Here is a 20,856-nt window from a genome sequence, read left to right as displayed (position 1 = left end):
AGGGAAGCATGGCAATAAGGAGAAATATGAGTTTTTAGGTTCAGGAAAGCATAGCAATAAGAGATAGCAAGGGGGGTTTTAGGGTTCAGTAAGCGTAGCATTTTTAGGGCTCAGAGAAGAACAGCATACATGGATAAAAGAGTGTTTAGGGTTTAGGGAAGGGTAACATTAAGGGGTAGTGAGGGGCTATTAAAGTTTTTTAAAAAAGAGTGCTGTTAAATGATAGCAGAGTATTTTAGTGTACAGGGATGTCGAACATGAAGGGGTAGTAAAGGGTTCTGGGAAGGGTGGCATGAATGGATAGCAAGGGGTTTTGAGGTTTCAAGGAAGGGTAGCATAAAGGCATAATAAAGTGTTTTTAAAGTTCGGGAAATGTAGCATAGGGGGGGTTTTAGAGTTCAGAGAAGGGCACTGTTGATAGGCGTGGGTTTTTAGGGTATGAGGATGCAGAACATTAAAGGGTAGTAAAGGGTTCAGAAAAGAGTGGAATTAAGGGTAGCGAAGGGTTTTAAGGGTTCAAGGAAGCGTAGCATTATGGTGAAAGATTTTTAGGGTTAAGGGAATGGTAGCGTTAATGTAGTAAGAAGGATTTAGACTTCAGAGAATGGTGTGTAAAGGGTACTACAGGGAAAGGTAGCCATAAGGGGTAGTAAGGGTTTTTTAGGATTCAGGTAAGGTTAGCGTTAAATGGTAGTAAGAGGTTTTAGGGTTCAGAGAAGGGTACTAAAAATAATTTTTATGGTTTAGGCAAGGGCATTATGAGGGCAATTGCTTTTTAAGGATTTAGGGTTCAGAAGCATTTAGGGGCACTAAGGCATTATGAGGGTACAGTTACATTAATGAAAGAATGTATGTAATAAAAATGACTTTTAAAATTCAACATTTATGGAATTGTCATAGGTAATAAATGAAGCCAGAACATTACCTCGGCTTTAATGTAGCTGGTATTTTAAAAGTCAACTTTATTACACACATCCATTTACTCCGCTGGCCCCTTAGCCCCCCCAAATGGGCTACGCTTATGTAATTTCCAACAAAAATACAGAAGACCTTCTGTAATGGGCTGATATTTTTTCATTACAAGTAACCTTCTTTCTCGTAATCTGGATTTTGTCTCGGATCCACTCTTCTCTCTCTACCTGCAGTTTTCAGCATGCATGATCCTATGGTACATCCATTTACCTAACCCAACAGATGTTTCACAGTACTTTCACTGTCTGAAAATAACATTATCACTGTGAGAAAAAGTGCCATACACGATTAGGTCCAGGGGCGTAACACAGGCCCCTGCAGTGCAGTGGGGTCTCCAACCCTTCAGGAGCCCCACAGAACTTCAGGGGCCCCCCTCATTTAGCCCATGTCCAAGGAACATCTGTCTACTATGGGAGACCCAGAAGCCCTCATCGCATTCTGCATGGAGGCCCACCATTTTGTATTAGGTGGATGGAATATATTACGCAAATGAACTACCATCCCATCCTATCTTCTTCCATATGTCTCTGTAAATTCTTCCCTGATGTGCATATTTTCCAGCAGGTTCAGATGGTTCCAGAGTACATAGGACACACATCACATGCTTTCCATAGGTTTCAATGGAGATATTTGGAAAGCGGATTCCCATAACTAAGTCATCCTTCAGAGGCTTCAACAAGCCAACGAGTGCATTAACCAATTAACTCGCAGTGTCCCAATAAACCTACATGTGCATTATGCATATTCAAATATAACACAATCTTTCCTAATAATATAGAACATATACTTATTCCATGCTCTATCGTGCACAACCGTTTTCGATGTAACCAATATGGTGCAGCGCACTGTCCCTTTAATGCTTTCTAGGCCACGGAGCATTCGCATTGCCTGGCTGAGACTGTTTTTGCATACTTGACGAGCAGACCTCATCAGTCAAGTTAATCCTTCTTGCTTCATGGCCCTATATAAGGAGATGCACAGAGTGCAATGCCCTATTTATTTCAATTGTTGAGTGCAGGGAGGGCCATGACTCAAGAGAAAAGAAAAGATAATTATATCCCTTTCATCTTTAAAAATGGGAATACATTGCATATTACTTCTGCAATATGCACATTTTGTTAAGGACACGGTGCCTTTTCATGTATATTGATTTAAAAAATGGATTTGACAAAAACCAGGATGCAAAAAGGTTAAATTGGAACAGATATGTAAAATCACACCAGAGGATCAGTTTCGCTGCGTAAATTCATTAAAACATGTAAATATTAGGCGGATTCTAAGCCCCATTGTTTGCCCAATTGCATGACTATGGGTAACTGCCCCCAACCTTGATCAGTGGCTGAGGGCATTTCGGGCCTTAAGTGTCCCTACCTTGAATAAGGGAGGGAAGTTTTAGTAAGTGCACAAACACCTTCCCAAAGGCAGGGGACATTATTTATTTTATTTGAAGATTTTGTAACGAGCTGCTAACCATCCTGTAATGACAACAGTGCTCCTCTCGGTCTTAGGCTCACATACCTGGGCAGAGGGTGGGTTGCATATTGGCTGGTTACCATATTGCCCAGGCTATTTTACCAATAGCGGCTTATCCTCTGGGGTGTTAGGAAGCTTTGAGATGTCACATGCATTATTAAAATACTGAGCAAAGCTTTTTTTGTTTTTTTAATGTTGTACCTGCCAACCCCAGCTCTGTTCTCCTCAGCTGTCTGAAGGGCTGGGTCAAGCTTGTTGACTGACAGCCTGGGAGGCATCATGCATGAAGTCAAGCACTCATGAGAAATTGAAAAGTTCTCTTGCTGTGACCCGGCCAAAGTGCACACTTGAGGCCTCTCGAACCTGCAGTGGGTCAAGGAGCCAGGGCAACACAGCAGAACCCCCTTGTCTCCTTTGTAGCGCGGAGTTCACCTGCCCGAACCAATGCGTTTGTCGCATTTCTGTGCTAGAGCGCAGGCTACCAGGGAGTGTACATAATTGGCAAAACCTTCTGTTCGCACGCATGTTATGATTTCTACTTTTGGCCGTGCGGAACTATAACTTACTTCTGTCACTAACCCACAGCATCGATTTATGTTGACTCGTTTTAGGCTTAACCAGTTGCCCTGTTTTTTTAGCAGATCCTATTTGGTGGGAAAAAGTCAATAACCTAAATCCATTTACTTGTGACAGTTTTTCAGATCAGGACACTTTCCACTTTGTGCTGTTTTGGGACCTTTATTGTGTCCCTCAAAGACAATTTATCTTTATTGAAAGGGAGACAGTTCACTTAGGATAGACCCTAATTTTCTACAAATATCATCCAATGAATTTGTCTGTTTTAATGTTGCTGGATTTTTAATGACAGTTGTTAGACTCAGAAAAAGAAGGGGTTGAATTGTATTCGGAGCATATTGCCTGCTTGTTTTTCTATCTTGATGATGTTATGTATGGTTATTGCGCCCTGGATTTTCATACTTAGGAATTTTTATTACTCACTTGTTTTTTAATGTGTCAAGATCAATTTCTCCTGAAGTTGTTTATTACCATTATGTGACTGTCTGTCTGGAATCTTTTTATCCAATTCTATGTCTGTATCTTTTATGGTTTTTATTAACCAAATAAAGATTATTTTGACTGACTGACTGCTCTCATGCTGTTTACTACTACAAACAGCATGAGAGCAACACAAGCAGCGGCAGCTACTCTCCAATGGCGGAGGAGCATTGCCCCACTGACCTAGAGCCGTAGGTGAAAAGTAAAACGATATTTTACTGTTGTTTTATTTTTCAACTGCTGGCTGAGCCAGCGTGTGCAGGGAGAACCAGGGTTGTTGTATGGGAGGGGGGGAGTAGTGGTAGGTGCACTTTTAATCATGCATATCAGTTTCGCCTGCTTTCTCAGGCCGTCCAAACTGACATGTGCACTTAGGTTGCTCTAACCCAGCCAAATTCCACAACCAAGTTGGACAAACAGCACAGACTCTCTGTGCCCGAGTGAGCATTATATCAGCCCCTCAGGCCAAATCCCACGCTGCTGTCATGCATGAGAGCAACATGGGGATTGGATGGGGAGTCCATGATGCTGTCCCAGGGACTGCTGGGACCAGGAACAGAGGAATGCAAGGCAGCAGACAGCACCAGGCATGTCTTTCATTTTTTTAAATGTATTTTCAAACCCTACCAGCGCGCGCTCACTCATGGCCTCCACTAAACGCAAGGATTGGTTGTCTTGAAAGTGTTTCAGAATGTTCCGTCCCTGTGGGCCCATGCTTACAATGCAGTGTGGGGGGCAAGAGTATTACAGACGTAACCAATCACTGTATGCCTTTGTTTTGAAGCCACACCGTGATTGGTCATGTTTCTGTTGCTTGTGGGTGATGTGATGCTCTTCTCCTCGCGCCCAACACCAAAGAGGGCTTTGTGCAGAAGAGAACTTGGAGAGAGAAAACTCTTCATTGTCTCATTCTCTCCAGCCCGGAGCACTGTGGTAAATATAAATTACCGTTCTATTTTTCCTTATAATTACTGACAAGTAAAAGAATAGCTCAATCAAATGAGAGGCAGAGTCCGTGGTATCTGAGTCATACGGGCTTTAATCGGGATGGCTCGAGCCATGGAAATAAGTTCCATCAATACAAGGGTTCGGGGGTATATGCAATGATGGCAAAAAGATGTCAACGATTTATTAACAGTACATGACATATATAGTAAAACTGTACAATGGTGATGGATACAGTAGGCGTGACAAGTGAAGAGAATGAGATAAGAACACATGTGCGTAGCAAAAAGGCGTGTACAAGGGTGTGCACAGAGGCGTGTGCTGGAAACGTCACAGAAAGTGTCATAAGTGGGTGGGTGTGTAGAGGATTCTGCAGAGTCAGCTGAAACCTATGACCTGGGTGCGCGCGCAATTAGTATGACGTGTGATTGACGTGTATCTGGGGAAAGCTGAGGGCCCGATTCACAGAATGAACTTAAGACTCAATCCTAAACTTACTACTTTTGGTATTCACAGAATGAACTTACTACTTTTGGTATTCACAGAAGTTAGGATTTTGTCTTAAGTCTGTCTTAAGTCTGTCTTAAGTTTGTCTTAAGTCTGTCTTAAGTCTGTCTTAAGACAAACTTAAGACAAAATCCTAACTTCTGTGAATGCCAAAAGTAGTAAGTGCATTTTGTGAATGCCAAAAGTAGTAAGTGCATTCTGTGAATACCAAAATAGTAGTAAGTTTAGTATTGAGTCTTAAGTTCATTCTGTGAATCGGGCCCTACGGGTCTGACTTTTAGTTCTAGTAGAGGAGACAAAAGTCGGGCATGTCAGATCGACCTGTTCCTATAACATATCTGATATCTTGTATTTGGGGAATGTTTAATCTGAAGTAAAAGGTCTCTCGGGCAGGGGCTATTCTATACTGAATGCATATGTGTCTAAGTGCGATGCACGGGGCCATGGGCCTACCATGGTAACAGGAGCAATGAATTACATGAAGGAGACAGGAAGGCTTGGCCCTTTGCTCTGCAGCCGGGAATATGTTTACCTATATCACTAGACTGGAATGTGTTTTCGAGGAGGCTGGCTGATAACTTGAAGGCAAAATACTGTTTTGGCAGGCAGGCCAGGCCGAGCCAGGCACCGCTTCGCTTGGCAGGAAGTAAGGCAGAGGTCAGGGATGCATCTTCATGCTGCAGCTTTCAGGGGCAGAGACAGAAGTGGTTCGAAGGCAGAAATCAGGGCCTAGCTCGGCGGAGCCAGGAAAAAGGCGTGTAAGTGCACCATGTAAAGACGTTGGCAAGGCATATCTAGGAACTGAATTATCGATCCGTTCATGGTGGATCTGATAGAGGACATGTTAACGTTGGACGCAAATGTATTTGCGTCTTCAGATTCGGTTGTGGAGGGAAGTTACATGTACTTTAACCTCGTACATGGAGACGTTGGGGTACACGTTAGGGGACATACTTGACCATAAAAATTTCAATTACCTCATTCCCTCCTTGGCCCCTACGTGCCCATCAAGATATATCTATTTTCATGAGACCATCTATCTGTTCATATAACATCATCTGTTCTTCTTTCTTTATTTGGGAATAGGAACGTGAACTTGAGCGGGGAATACAAGCTGTGGCGCACAAGCCGCAAATCGCTGGCCCACATTGTAAACATAGACAACAACTGAATACTATGGCCAATATAATTCCTAGGAATGACAGTAGCTTCCATCCCCAGGCTGATATTACACTCCAGAGCCAACCGGACCAAGTCCAGGAGCCTGGGTTCTGGTGTATCTGATGAGCTATTTCATGAAGCCTGGTGATAGCTTTGTATACTGATGGCGCGTTATTAGGAATAAACACGCAACAACTGGATCCGATGACTCTACAAGCTCCGCCCCTATCGGCCAGGATGACGTCAAGGACAAGGCGGTTCTGAAGAACAACAAGTCTCATAGCAGACTGCTCCTCTGTTAAGTTGCCCAAAGCAGAAGTAGTCTCATTCACTACTGCTTCGAGGATTCTTGTTAATTTGCGTATCAGTTTACTATTTGAGACAGTGCCTAGATAAGGAAAGAATCCTTTATTGAAATCTGTATATTGTTCCCATGTGGTTTCAGTTTGATCAACTATTGGGAGATCTCTCTTGTGTCTAACGAGATCGAGGCGGGAATTCCTGTGATAGTCAGATGGGGCTAGAAAAACTGGTGGCAATAGGAATGCAATGAAACAGGTACCATCCCAATCTGGAGGTAGACGTACATAAGCTGTCTGACCACAAATAAAATAGGAATGTCGGGAAGCTTTGAATGTAGACTTGCCTTTATCACTGAATTCGACCACAGTAGTACAGTCAATGTGACCTAGATGTACTGAACCATTCTTTCTGACGCATAATACACCTTTTGCTGGTAAAACTGATATAGATGGTAGGTCTGGACTAGTCTCGGACTGAACATTTAGAATCATGAGGTTAAGTGTAAAATTGCCTAATCCATACACTTCATTTTCTAGATCGGTCCCTGTCATTTGTGGAAGACCTTCCTCATATGGGAAACATGCTTTGTTCATGACTGTGTTCAGGTTTCCCCATATCCAATTGCCTTGGGAAACTCTGGATTCAGTGTCTAAAGAGGATATTAAACTAAACCATGCACCACAGGAACCATTATGTGTAAACGGGTAAGGAAAGAGGGGCAGAGCTCCCTTGTAGTTCTGATAGGGAGGGAGTCGGCCACATATCCAACAATTAGTAGCATTGTTGATCTGGTGAGAATGGTGTAACATACGGATGAATGTATTGTTGCGCAGCGCAAGTCGATAAGACAATTCATGTGGAGGCAGGGCACTAAACGTGTGCTCTGCAGTGTCATTAGAAAAAGAATGTGCAATAGGAAAGTACATATGTAACATCCAACTTATGATAATAATCGTAAGACTCAGAAAAAACATAACAAGTAACGTGCAGATGCAACGGCTTCGGAGATTTTTACAATATTCTCGTTTCTTGATCTCCTGTCTATATCTCTGTCTATTGGGGTCTATCTTATACATGTCAGGAACCTGTCTAACCGCTTCACCCGAGGGGGACTTAAACAATTAAACTGTCTGACTTACTAGACCTCAATTTCAATCTGTACTCCTGCTGAGGAGTTTTCTCTAACAGGGGGAGTTTAGTATCAGTGTCTGGAATGCTGCAGTCCTGGGAAACAGTCTTTGGCGGAAGTCCATAAAAAATTTTCACATGGCTCGAGTGCAGCCAGCCTTTTCTTCCTTCTAGTTTCACCGCGGTCCTTGTGGTCAACAAAACGATCTTCGGCTCTTTCCAGCGGGGCTCCAGAGGGCTTGTTCGGTCAAAATTGCGTACTACGACGACATCTCCTGGGACCAGTTCATGCGGTTTCACCTCGGTGTTGTCTGGGAAGGCTGCCGCGACCTGTGAACGACATGATAGTAGTGCAGACATCAAGGAGGCAAGGTAATCTGTCAGCATAGTACTGTCAACATCCGTTATTTTACGTGGCATAGGCGTCCCCCACATATTAGGAGGCCTACCAAAGACCACCTCATACGGGGATAGCCCTGTCCTAGAATAAGCTTCCATTCGCATATAAAAGAGGGCAACCGGTAAAGCTACCATCCAATCTACACCTTTCTCTTTACACACTTTGGCAAGATGGGTTTTCAGAGTCTGATTGTGTCTCTCTACGAGACCTGCTGCCTCGGGATGTCGAACACAGTGGAACTTCCATTGATAGCCTAACAGAAGTGAAACCTGCTTCATGAGTTCAGACGAGAATGGCTGACCATTATCTGAATACACGACACGGGGCAAACCGTACCGAGGGAAGAATTCACGAACCAACTGCTTGGCAGTGGTCGGGGCAGTGTAATCTGGGACGGGATATGCTTCTGTCCATCTGGATAGGGCACATACAACTACGAGGACATACTTGAATCCTCGGCATCTGTCCATCTGGATATAATCCATCTGGAGGACTTCAAAAGGATGGTCGGGAGGATGAAATCCACCTCGTTCCACGGAAATACCTTTTCCTGGATTGAACTGACAACAGATCATGCAGGTACGCACTTTCTGTTTTGCTGCTGCTCGTAAATGTTTGTTGAACCAGAGGTTCTGTAAACTGTCTAACATGGCTTTCTCTCCTAAATGTGCTGGACTATGTGCTGTATTGATGATAACCTGAACCATAGAGTCGGGGAGAAACCATGTGGTCTTTCCCTTCGTCATCCATCCCTGTTCTGTCTGGATCCCTCCTTGTTCAGTCCATTTCTTGATTTCGTCTGGAGTAGCATGTGTCTGTATGTCGATTACATCTTGTGTGGGATCCCTAACTGTCATGCAATGTGTCAGTGAGGTTACGTCAGTCTTTGTCATATCAGTTGCATGAGTATGAGTCTGAGCTGTATGTTTTGCTGTCCGATCTGCCAGGTCGTTACCCTGGGAAATAGTGTCTGTGACTTTGGTATGTGCTTTACACTTCATGATGGCTATTGCTGTAGGCAAATGTATTGCTTCCAACAGAGCTTGAATGAGGGGACCATGCTGGATCTTGGCTCCGTGAGAGGTCAAGAAACCTCTTTCTTGCCAGAGGACACCGAAGTCGTGTACGACTCCAAATGCATAACGTGAATCTGTGTATATGTTTACTTTAAGGTTCTTGGCTCGTATACAGGCTTGGGTCAGAGCAATGAGCTCTGCTGCTTGAGCTGACAGGGTGTCAATGCGATGTGTTTCTATGACTTCAGTTTCAGTGGTCACTGCATATGCGGCCACTAATTCTCCTGTGCTTGTTCTCATACATGAACCATCCACATAAAGTGTTAGGTCTGGATCGGGTAATGCAACATCTGTCAAGTCTTGCCTGGGCTTCGTGATCGTGTCAATGACATCCACGCAGTCATGTGGAGTAGGATCTGTTGTGCTTGATGGTAAAAGTGTAGCAGGATTTAGTGTATTGCAGCGTCTGATCTCTATGTGTGGTTGAAACAATGTCAATTCATAACCTGTCAGTCGTGCTATAGTCAAGTGCTGAGTCTGAGTTCTATTTAGGAGAACTTCCACAGAGTGTGGAACCTGTACTGTCAATTGATGTCCCAATACAATGGAATCACTTTGTCTGATTGCTAGAGCTGTTGCTGCAGCTGATTTTAAGCACGCAGGCAAGGCCTAGGCTACTGGATCCAATGTACTCGAAAAATAAGCACACGGTCTGTGTTTGTCTGCCTGTATCTGAGTGAGGACCGATAACGCTGTGCCATCGCGTTCTGTGACAAAAAGTGTAAAAGGTTTGCTGTAACATGGTGTTGCTAGAACAGGTGCTTGACATAAGGCTTTCTTTAATTCATCAAAAGCTTGTGTATGTTCCTGAGTCCAAGGGAGGACAGTCGAAGTCGCTGCCTCTTGTGTTGTCAACTGTATAAGTGGTTTAGCTAGACATGCATATTGGGGAATCCATTGTCTGCAATAAGAAGTGAGTCCAATAAAGGCTCGTACTTCCTTCTGTGTCTTGGGTTGTGGTAGATGTGCAATTAACTGGATACGATCAGGTGTCAGCTGCCTACCCCACTTGGACAGCAAGTGCCCAAGGTACACCACTTGCTGGGCACAGAATTGTAGTTTCGAAGGAGACACCTTGTGTCCCTTGTCTGCCAAAAAATACAAGACTGTCAGTGATGCATGTTCACATTCTTGTTCACTTCGGGCGGTGATCAATAGATCATCGACGTACTGGAGTAGGGCAGTGTTAGTAGGCATGTGAATACTGTCAAGTTGTCGTTTCAATGCTTGGCTGTAGATGCTGGGGCTTTCTGTGAATCCTTGAGGGGCGCGTGCAAATTTGAAGCTACGGCCATTTAAACAGAATCCGAAAAGGTACTGGCTTTCCGGATCAATGGGGACACTAAAGAAGGCGTTCTTGAGATTGATTACAGTAAAGAACGTTGCTTCTGAATCAATAGCTGTCAATAATGACGAAATGTCCGGGACCACTGGATACTGTGGTACGATACATTTATTCAATTCTCGCAGATCGATCACTAACCGATAGACTGGAGGTGCATTCGGGTCAGTGCGTTTAAGAATCGGAATGATAGGGGAATTACAAACATTTGAGTCGGTTTCTACAACCACTCCTTGTGCAATGAGCTCGTCAATGATTTTCAGTAAAGCCACTACAGCATCAGGTGGTAACTTGTATTGTCGGATTCGTGGTAGTACAACTCCTGGCTTGAGTGTGACACGGTATGGTGTAATGTGCATACAACCTACATCAGTCGGGCCTTGTGCCCATAAATGTGCAGGAACATTCTGTAACCTGGGATCAAAATCTCTCAATACATAATGACTCTTAAAAACACGAAGGAACAGCCTTACTCCTTCCGGAGAACAACAAATTACAGCTCCTAGAGCTTTCAGTGTTTTAATACCAAGCAAGTTTTCTGGACATGATTTCGTAAGCAACAAATCTGTAGTACGGGATAATGGACCAATTGCAAGGGGAACTGGTTTCGATACTTCATTAACAATAGGCTTTCCTGAAAATCCTAGGGAAGCATTCTGTGAGCCTGAGAGGGGTGCCCCTGGAACCTCGTCATGACTGATGGTAGTTCTGCTTGCCCCTGTGTCAATCAAAAATGTTCTATCCTTTCCTAATACCTGACTATGTACATAAGGACCCTCTTGATCTACAGGAACCTCAATAAGAGGCAAGCCAACCTCCCTCTCTAGGCTGTTTCATGTGTACTGCTGATAATCGGGGTACTCGGACTGTGCATACTGGTACATCTGCTGTGTGACGTGTTGTGTTGCGGCAATGGGCTGTGGCTGTGGTACCGCTACGGTCTGTTGTGGAACCTGCATAGGCTGTATATTCTGTGGAATATGTTGTTGGACCTGGTCCTGTCTAGGGGGACGCGGTCTCTCTTTCGTTTTACCTGTAGCTATATTGTGTTTCAGAACTGCACAATCGTTCACATAGTGACCTGGCTGTTTACAATAGTTGCATGTCCCTTTAACAGGAGCTGTCGGATTGTTGGACTGTGTCGTACCCCTTTTCTGACCATCAGCTGGAACTGACTGAGCAACCAGCACCCTCATTTTGGTATCTTTCATACGTCTTTGTTCGTGATCATGTTCCTCCCTGATTCTGTTCTGGTGGTACTGTAACATTTGTAACATTTGGGAAGGCGTATTTGCTTGCCATGTGCTCTCGACTTTCAATACACGGTTCTTAACCTGGGGCAAGGAATTCTCGACTAATTTGGTCAAAAATAGATGTGGGTAAGACTCGCTACTTGTTTTCAGGCCACTATTAATAATAAAACATTTCTCGAATCTAGAATAAAAATCTCTAGTGTAAGCATGGGCGAATTTTGCGCTTCTCGCGTTCGCGAATTTTGCGGATTTGCGAACTCGCAATCCGCAAAATCCGCGAATTCTCGCGAATTTGTGGATTTTTTTTTTGTGTTTGCGCGGGTTTCTGCCAGTTCGCGAGGGTTTAGTACAATTTCGCAAATTGCGAACTTACCTGTCGGGTCGCAAGTTTCGCGAACTTGTTGTTTCTACGTGTCCAGCCTGTTTGGGACACTCTTCTTCATCACTGCCACTCTTTGTCACCACTGCCACTCTCTGACTACTCATGCCACCCTCTGGCCCACCCATGCCACCCTCTGTTTCATCACAGCACCCTCTGGTTGTCCAGTCAGTGTACATTATTGTGGCAACGCAAGCACACCTTCCCTGCCTCAAGTGACCTGAATTAATTTGGGGCTGATTAATGTGTCACAGAATATTTTTTTAGCTGGCACCTGCTTCCTTAGTGCTTCCTGATTAGTGATCTTTTGCACTTGCTAAGTGCTTTCATTGTTGCAAAATTAGTTACAACACCTGCCCTGCCCCAACTGACAATAATGAATTAGGGGCTGATTAATGGATTTGAACTTCCAGCCTGGCTCCTGCTTGTCTCCCTTAGCTGTAATTCAGGACCTTTGTGGCATATGTGTAACTATTCTGAGGTTCAGAGCAGGGTCACATAATAGTTGCAACTGGCAACTGAACTCTGGAGGGGCCCCTCAGGAAGCACTACAGGAAATGGCTACTAATGATGAGCCTGAACTTTTGAACCTGGTAAGTAGTTTCAGTTTTGCTAAGATCGTATTTCTGCAATTTTGCACTTATTCGCGGGGCGCGAAGTTGTACTGGGAAGCAGCGAACTCACGCGAACAGTGCGAGCAAAATCCGCTGCTCGCGGATCTGCGGATTTTGCGGGAGATTCGCGAATCTCGCGGATTGTGAATTTACCGAAAATCCGCAAAATCTGTGAGCGAAACGGATTTTCCGCCCATGCTTACACTAGTGTCTTCGTCGTGTTTCTGTTTGCAGGCTGAGATTGCATCCCAGTCCTCCTTTTTAGTTGTCAACAATCTTGGCAAAACCTGTACTAATAATCCTGGTAATGCTTTAGTTTTCTCCCCAAGACCTAAACCTGGGGTTCGTCCGGTTTCTTCGTTTTCTAATTCAGTCCAATTAATCTTTTTATCTCCCACCTCCCATTCTTTTTCTTTGAGTTTCTCGTAAATTCCGGCAGGCAATAATACTTTCAATATTTTCATAATATCGGGATATGTGTAATCTCCCATGAGTAACATGTCTTTTATTTCACGGTGAAACCCTGCTGGATCTTTTTGATGACTCGGCACTATTTTCTTCATTTCCAATAATTCCATTTTAGTTATGGGCGTGTATACAAATACGCGTCGAAGCTCACCCCCTGGAGTTGACTGGACAGGGTGGACTTCTCGTAAAGGGTTCTGTCTGTCTAGGTGAAAAGGATAGCTTACTGGGGGTGGAACAGGAACAAAATGTGGAGTCAAAAATGTTCTGTATCTATGACGTTGTTCGAGAATAACATTAATCAAATCAGTACCTAGGCCTCTCCATCTGTTCAGGAGTAATTCATATAGTACATTGTATAAGGGACCTGGATCAGAATGCTGACTTTCATATAGCATAATGATATGCTGGATCATGTACATACCAACAAAACGTTGTTCAGTCGGGGTAAGACTAAAAAATGTTTGCGCTACTGAATCATCTTTATATACGCTGTCATTATCAGCCCACTGTACTGCGGACCGTGCTAGTTCTTGTTCACGCATTGTGCTAAGTTCATTGTAACCTATTCTATCTTTCAGGATTTTATCAGTGGCTTGGAATAAATGTTCAAGAGAACATTTTTCTGGTATGGGGGGAAGAAAACGTCTTTTATTTTCTAGACGTATCGGTCTATCAAAAGGCCTATCAAAGGAATACTGTTTAGGGAGTTTCGCTCTACCTACGTACGCTAGCATGTCTTGAGTCGCTGCTGGATTCTCTGGTTCTTCCTCCTCTGAGGAGTCTTTTTCGTCTGACTCGGGTGTCCTATCAGCCGCTCGTCGGGCATGTATGGCTACTATTTCTTTACGGATCTTTCTAGACATGGCATCTATACAATTCTGTTTATCATGTTTACAATCTGCAATATTCTGACTCCATTTTGTCAATCCCTCCATCTCTTCTTGCGAAAAACCTGGCTGATCTTGTTCCCTTATCAAACAATTAATCAGAAATCGCAATATTAACCCTTGAGTCTCGGCTTTCTGATATGCCATGGCCTCACGAACACTTTCTGGACCCTCCCCCGTTCGAATAAAGTGATATATTTTGTCTAGAAGGTCTGGCATTTCTGGTAATGTCATCAAATAATCTGTAACACGTCTTAGACGTAATGATGCTAACATCATGTCCCCTTGCTTGCCAGGTACGGGATCATATCTACAATCTCCAATTGCTTGTTTAAGCTTTTCAGATGTGCTTGCTTTTGGTGTACGCTGCATTGCTAATTCTCTGATTGTCAATCGATGTAATTGTGGCGGGGTGTGGGGGAGGCCACCTACGGCACCTCCTGAAATGGAAGCGTGAGCATAGCCTGACTGTGTGGCAGGTATATGTACTGGGGTGGAGCCCTGGGTTGCGTCTGTCGAAAAAAGATTAGGAGGACCAGTAGCAGGGGGGCCAGTAGGGGAAGTGACAACAGGCACGGGTTGTTGACGTGGAGGGGTCGTCGCTCGAGCAACCGGAGCAGGCTGCTGTGCATTGTTAACGGGTGGTACGGGTACGGGTACAGTATAGGCTGGAGCTATGCCATCTAAATAGGAAGAAAGGAATATGTCTGCTGCGGTCTGTTTGTGACGGATTTTAGTCAGAACCAATGGTGGCGGCAGATCACTTGGCATTTCCGGGGTCGCCTTGGGCAGGCCCTCGGCCAGAACTGGATACAGTCCTGTAATAAGGGCATTTCTCTGTCGGTCTTGTTGTTCTATTCTGACTCGTTCTCCTTCTTCTAGTAGCTCTTTTTCTCTGGCTTTTTCGGATTCCTCTCTACTTCTCTCTGCTTTCCTGATTTCTTTTTCGTTTCGTCTATGTGATTCTTTACGCCATAATTCTATGGCATCTTTCTGTGACTGTCTGGCTTTCTTTTTCCATAATGCTTCTTCTACTCTCATGATGCACTCAGCATCCCATGTCCCTGTAACGGGCCATCTCTGTTTCTCTTCCAAATACTTTGTATAGTCCACCCATAAGTCTAAGTACAGTATGGCATCTAAGCCATGCTTGTGGTACATGAAATGACCTGGAGTGTCCCTAGGTGGGACGGGAACTGCTTCTTCGAGTATCCCTTTCCTAGTTCCTATCTGACGTAATTTTGAGAACAGAGGCATGATTACCTCGATCTGGACGTAAACACGTTGAACACAGTAATGTAATACAAACAATCATTCATACCACGACATTAAACACATTGAAACATTTCGAACAGATACTGTCTAATATATTCTAAAACAAAAATACTGAAACACTGAATCACTGAATTACTAGATGTACTGCTAAACAGTACAGATGCACTGCTAAAACAGTACAGACCGGATCTGTGTACCCAAACCCGTCTTGACCGGATACAAATTAATGCACCCGTCTTGATGCGTCCCCAGCAACGGTACTCACCGGGAAGCACGGAAACGGAAGGCCTCGGAATCTCGACTGAACTGGACTGCTACGACGTCACTGCTGCTGCGCACTACGCATGCGCCTCTTTGTTTCGGACAGGTGGGCCTCTCGACACCTCGGACACTGCTCTCTCGGCTGGGCTCTGGTCGGGATCCTCCGCACTCCTCACCGCCTCGTCTGGATGCTGTCCCGCAGTCTCCGTCTCCACCGTAGGCCTGAGGGAGATACAGGAAAACCTGCAGATGCGCATAGGAGTCCGTCACGGCTGTGGTAGGGGGCAAGGCCTGCGACGCATCGCCGGCGCGTGGGGTGGGGGAGGGGTCCCTGTTCGGGCGCCAAATTATGTGGTAAATATAAATTACCGTTCTATTTTTCCGTATCATTACTGACAAGTAAAAGAATAGCTCAATCAAATGAGAGGCAGAGTCCGTGGTATCTGAGTCATACGGGCTTTAATCGGGATGGCTCGAGCCATGGAAATCAGTTCCATCAATACAAGGGTTCGGGGGTATATGCAATGATGGCAAAAAGATGTCAACGATTTATTAACAGTACATGACATATATTGTAAAACTGTACAATGGTGATGGATACAGTAGGCGTGACAAGTGAAGAGAATGAGATAAGAACACATGTGCGTAGCAAAAAGGCATGTACAAGGGTGTGCACAGAGGCATGTGCTGGAAACGTCACAGAAAGTGTCATAAGTGGGTGGGTGTGTAGAGGATTCTGCAGAGTCAGCTGAAACCTATGACCTGGGTGCGCGCGCAATTAGTATGACGTGTGATTGACGTGTATCTGGGGAAAGCTGAGGGTCTGACTTTTAGTTCTAGTAGAGGAGACAAAAGTCGGGCATGTCAGATCGACCTGTTCCTATAACATATCTGATATCTTGTATTTGGGGAATGTTTAATCTGAAGTAAAAGGTCTCTCGGGCAGGGGCTATTCTATACTGAATGCATATGTGTCTAAGTGCGATGCACGGGGCCATGGGCCTACCATGGTAACAGGAGCAATGAATTACATGAAGGAGACAGGAAGGCTTGGCCCTTTGCTCTGCAGCCGGGAATATGTTTACCTATATCACTAGACTGGAATGTGTTTTCGAGTAGGCTGGCTGATAACTTGAAGGCAAAATACTGTTTTGGCAGGCAGGCCAGGCCCCGCTTCGCTTGGCAGGAAGTAAGGCAGAGGTCAGGGATGCATCTTCATGCTGCAGCTTTCAGGGGCAGAGACAGAAGTGGTTCGAAGGCAGAAATCAGGGCCTAGCTCGGCAGAGCAAGGAAAAAGGCGTGTAAGTGCCCCATGTAAAGACGTTGGCAAGGCATATCTAGGAACTGAATTATCGATCCGTTCATGGTGGATCTGATAGAGGACATGTTAACGTTGGACGCAAATGTATTTGCGTCTTCAGATTCGGTTGTGGAGGGAAGTTACATGTACTTTAACCTCGTACATGGAGACGTTGGGGTACACGTTAGGGGACATACTTGACCATAAAAATTTCAATTACCTCAGCACGTTACTCCAAGTGCTGCTGAGTTGCAGTCCAGACCTGTTCTTAGGATTTGTCGTAGCAGAAAGGTTGACTTAACCCGCTAAGATCTGCATATGCACAACGCCGACTCACGGAGGAGCAGAGAACACGAGCTCTTGCAAGCAACAGACCACTTCCTCTGTTGAATACATAGTTCCAGATGTGGAACTTGAAGAACTATAAGTAGGACCCACTATATGTAACCATTAAATGGAATGGTGAAGTCGCTAAATCACATTGTTGAAGGATTTTGATATCGAGCCCTGAGGAAGACAGAGATTCGGAGGCATCGTTAACCTGACGAAACACGTGTTGGCTATGAAATGTCGATACGTCACACATATTGAAGTTGAAGATTTTTCAAGAATAGAAGGAAGACTGGACTTCTTTACCTTGGCGGGGGAACTAGACTCTTCCCTCCGCACATACGCATTTACTAAGTAATCAGTGTCGCACTAGACACATGCGGGATGTGCGGCACATCGCGAAAACAGGCATAGTAATAGACGCTCCAGGGTCCTTTAAGGAGCGAGTGTTTGAAAATCAAGACTCTATTTAGGTCGAGCCTACCTGCCCGTCCATTAGCTCCTGTGGCAGCTTGGCAACGCAACGAGGTACCGACGGACAGGTAAGGCGCTCTGGGCTTTTCTTCCCTCCTTAATAGATCTCATCGAAAAAAAATGTCATGTACATAGATTTTCAACCAACAGACTCCCCTAGGCTACCTTCTTGGCTTTTGACTGTAATGCTTGAATAGGCCTAGACGCGAAGACCTTGGGATGGTGGCATTTTAGGGATATAATGGCACAATCATTTGGGAATGTTACCTAGTCGGTAGACACAGATATCCCTATCTCATTGAATGATAAAAATTAGAAACTCTGAGTGTAATCCTTTCTCTTTCGGGGTTGACACAGCATTATTGAATTTGGACACACTAGAGCATGTTTTTAATTGAATTGTCCACCTAGTGATCTGATCAGGTGTGATGTTTAATATTGTTCCCCACAGAGCGGAGCCTCCTTCCCTGAGCTGCTGCCAGGTCGAGGTGAGGCACTTTATCCTACTATTGAGGGTAAGTTTGACAACATCAATTTAGATATGTATGGGTATTGACAATATGATGAACAGGAATATGTCAACAGCATAGCACTTAAACTGATTGTGTGCGATCTTTTTCTGTTTTTCTCTCTCATGTTCACAGATATTTCCAGTAATACCTGAACTCGCTACGCAGGACTACTGGTGTTGTATTGTTCCTTTTTTATTTTTATTTTTTATTTTTATTTCCTCTACACATTGTATTAGCAGCAGCAATAGTAATATTCTTTTTGGTCCTGAAGAAAGCCACAAATACAGAATACTGATCAATAGGCTGAAACATGTCGACTCGAGTTTAGAGTAGTTTTATCTATACTACTCTCTGCACTGCTTTTTAACCCTGCCGGTGAGAGCAATCTAATAAAAATAGTCTTTTGAATCTTCCTAGACAGTTTTAAGTCACTATTAGGTTTCCTTTCCTTTGTTGCGCTGCACACTCACTACACCATAATTTTCACATATGGGATTTTAGCATCCTAGGTCCATGATTGAACATCCATGAAAACATCTCTGAGCTCCTTCCTTACAGTGAGGAAGTTGTAGCTCCCAGTAGGACTAGGATTTCCTACTGTTAGCAGAAATCCATATGATGAAGCATGTCACCCTTGGGTGAGTGAGGGTTCTAGTCCTAAAGGGATAATTCCCCCTTTTTGGTTGTATCCACTTATAATTTTGAGAGAGTCCAGACATCTATTTCACTTCCCTCTTAGGATATGGTTTATGTGGTAATATTTTGACCCGAGATGAATAATGCCACATCATAATACGGATGGCGGTGTCTTGCAGACACCACCACCGTATTGTATCCCTTTTCTGCCCGGTCGAGATTTCGACCGGCGGAAAATCGGCGGAGAGTCTTTCCGTCCATCGCTGTGCCCCCCACCATACTAATATGGCGGGGGGATAACCAGGGACGTGTGGCGGGTGGATGGCCACCATCGGGCCGGCGGGGAGCAGAGCCGGCCCAGCGGTGGCGATCCGCTTGCCATCATAATGGGGCCCTAAACTCTTGCACTCTATGCCAATTCAATATACACCACTTTAATATCCTCTGCGCTCTACACCACTTTAGGCCATTACTCTATGCTACTCTACTCTACACCACTGCACTCTACCCAGCACTACTTCTCTCTACGCCACTTTACTTTACTCTGCATCACTTCACTCTATGCCACTTCACTCTCCTCTGAAACAATCGACTTTATGCCACTGCACTCTATGCTACTCACTCTACGTCACTGCACTCTACAATTCACCACTGTATCCTACGCCACTGCTCTGTACGCCACTCTAGTCTACATCGCTGCACTCTACACCACTTTACTCTACCCTGTACCACTCCACTCTAAGCCACTTCACTCTATATTGAAACAACCTACTCTACATCTCTGCACTGTATGCCACTCCACTCTATGCCACTCTTTTCTAAAATGCAACTCTGTAGTCTACTCTATACCACTGCTCTCTATGCCACTCTACTCTAAGCCTCTGCACTCTATGCCAGTGTTCACACTGCATGCTATGACACTCTACTCTGCAAAACTGCACTCTCTGTCAATGAATTCTACGTCACTCTGCTCTACACTACTGCACTCCATGCCACTGAACTCTGAAGCACTCCTTCTAAACCACTCACTCTGTGCAACTCCACTCAACTATCCTCTGCACCACTCTACGTCACTGCACTGTACTCTACGTCAATCTACTCTACACACAGCACTTTATGCCACTGTACTCTACACCACTGCACTCCATGCCACTCTACTCTGTACTACTGCACTCTACAATGCACCACTCTAATCTATGTAAACTGCATTCAACGATGCTGCATTGTATGCCACTGAAATCTATGCGGCTGCAGTCTACATCAAGATAATCTACAACACTTTATGCCAATGCACTCTACAAAAGTCTATTCTACTCTACTCTATGTCACTACATGCTACTGCACTCTATTGTACTCTGCACCACTCTACGACATTGCACTCTACACCACTGTGCTCTATGCCACTGCACTCTATGCCGCCGCCATTATATTCCACTCTATTCTATGTCAATGGGCTATATGCCACTGCTCTCTTCTCTGCACCATTGTACTCAATGCCACTGCACTCTACACCACTGCGCTCAATGCAATGCACTCTGTGCCACTCTACACCACTACACTCTATGCCTCTCTACTCAGCACTACAATCAAGCTGTACTCATATAGCACAGCTTATCATCTGTGAGGGTATCCAGGTGCTGGGCTGAAGGTCTCAGTAGTATAGCCAGGTCTTGGGTCCCTTCCTGTAGTCCGTCTATGAGTGACCTGTTCGAAGGTGGAGGCGTTCCAGTATTTGGCTGTGAAGTAGGAGAAGGATCGGCCTCCATTACGGCAGCCGCAGATGCGTGGTGTCTTCAAGAGCAAGGTGGGCAGAGGGGAGGTTTCTCTGTGGTTGGTGGAAGTTCAGTCAGTGGTTCTTGAATGCCAGTCCTTTGTTGTGGAGGGCTTTGTAGGCATGGATCAAAAGCTTGAAGTGACATCTCTCTAGATGGGGAGCCAGGGGAGATGTCTCAGGTATTGGGTGATGTGGGTCCTTTTGGGCAGGTTGACGATCAGTCTGGCTGCTGCGTTCAGGATTTCCTGGAGTCTTCTTATTAGTTTGATGGTGGTGCCAGCATAGAGTGCTTTGCTGTAGTCCGAGCGGTTGGTGACGAGGGCCTGTATC

The sequence above is a fragment of the Lissotriton vulgaris genome, chromosome 1_1, assembly GCF_964263255.1.
Source record: "Lissotriton vulgaris chromosome 1_1, aLisVul1.2, whole genome shotgun sequence".
Classification (NCBI taxonomy): domain Eukaryota; kingdom Metazoa; phylum Chordata; class Amphibia; order Caudata; family Salamandridae; genus Lissotriton; species Lissotriton vulgaris.
Note: the sequence above shows the minus strand (reverse complement) of the source record.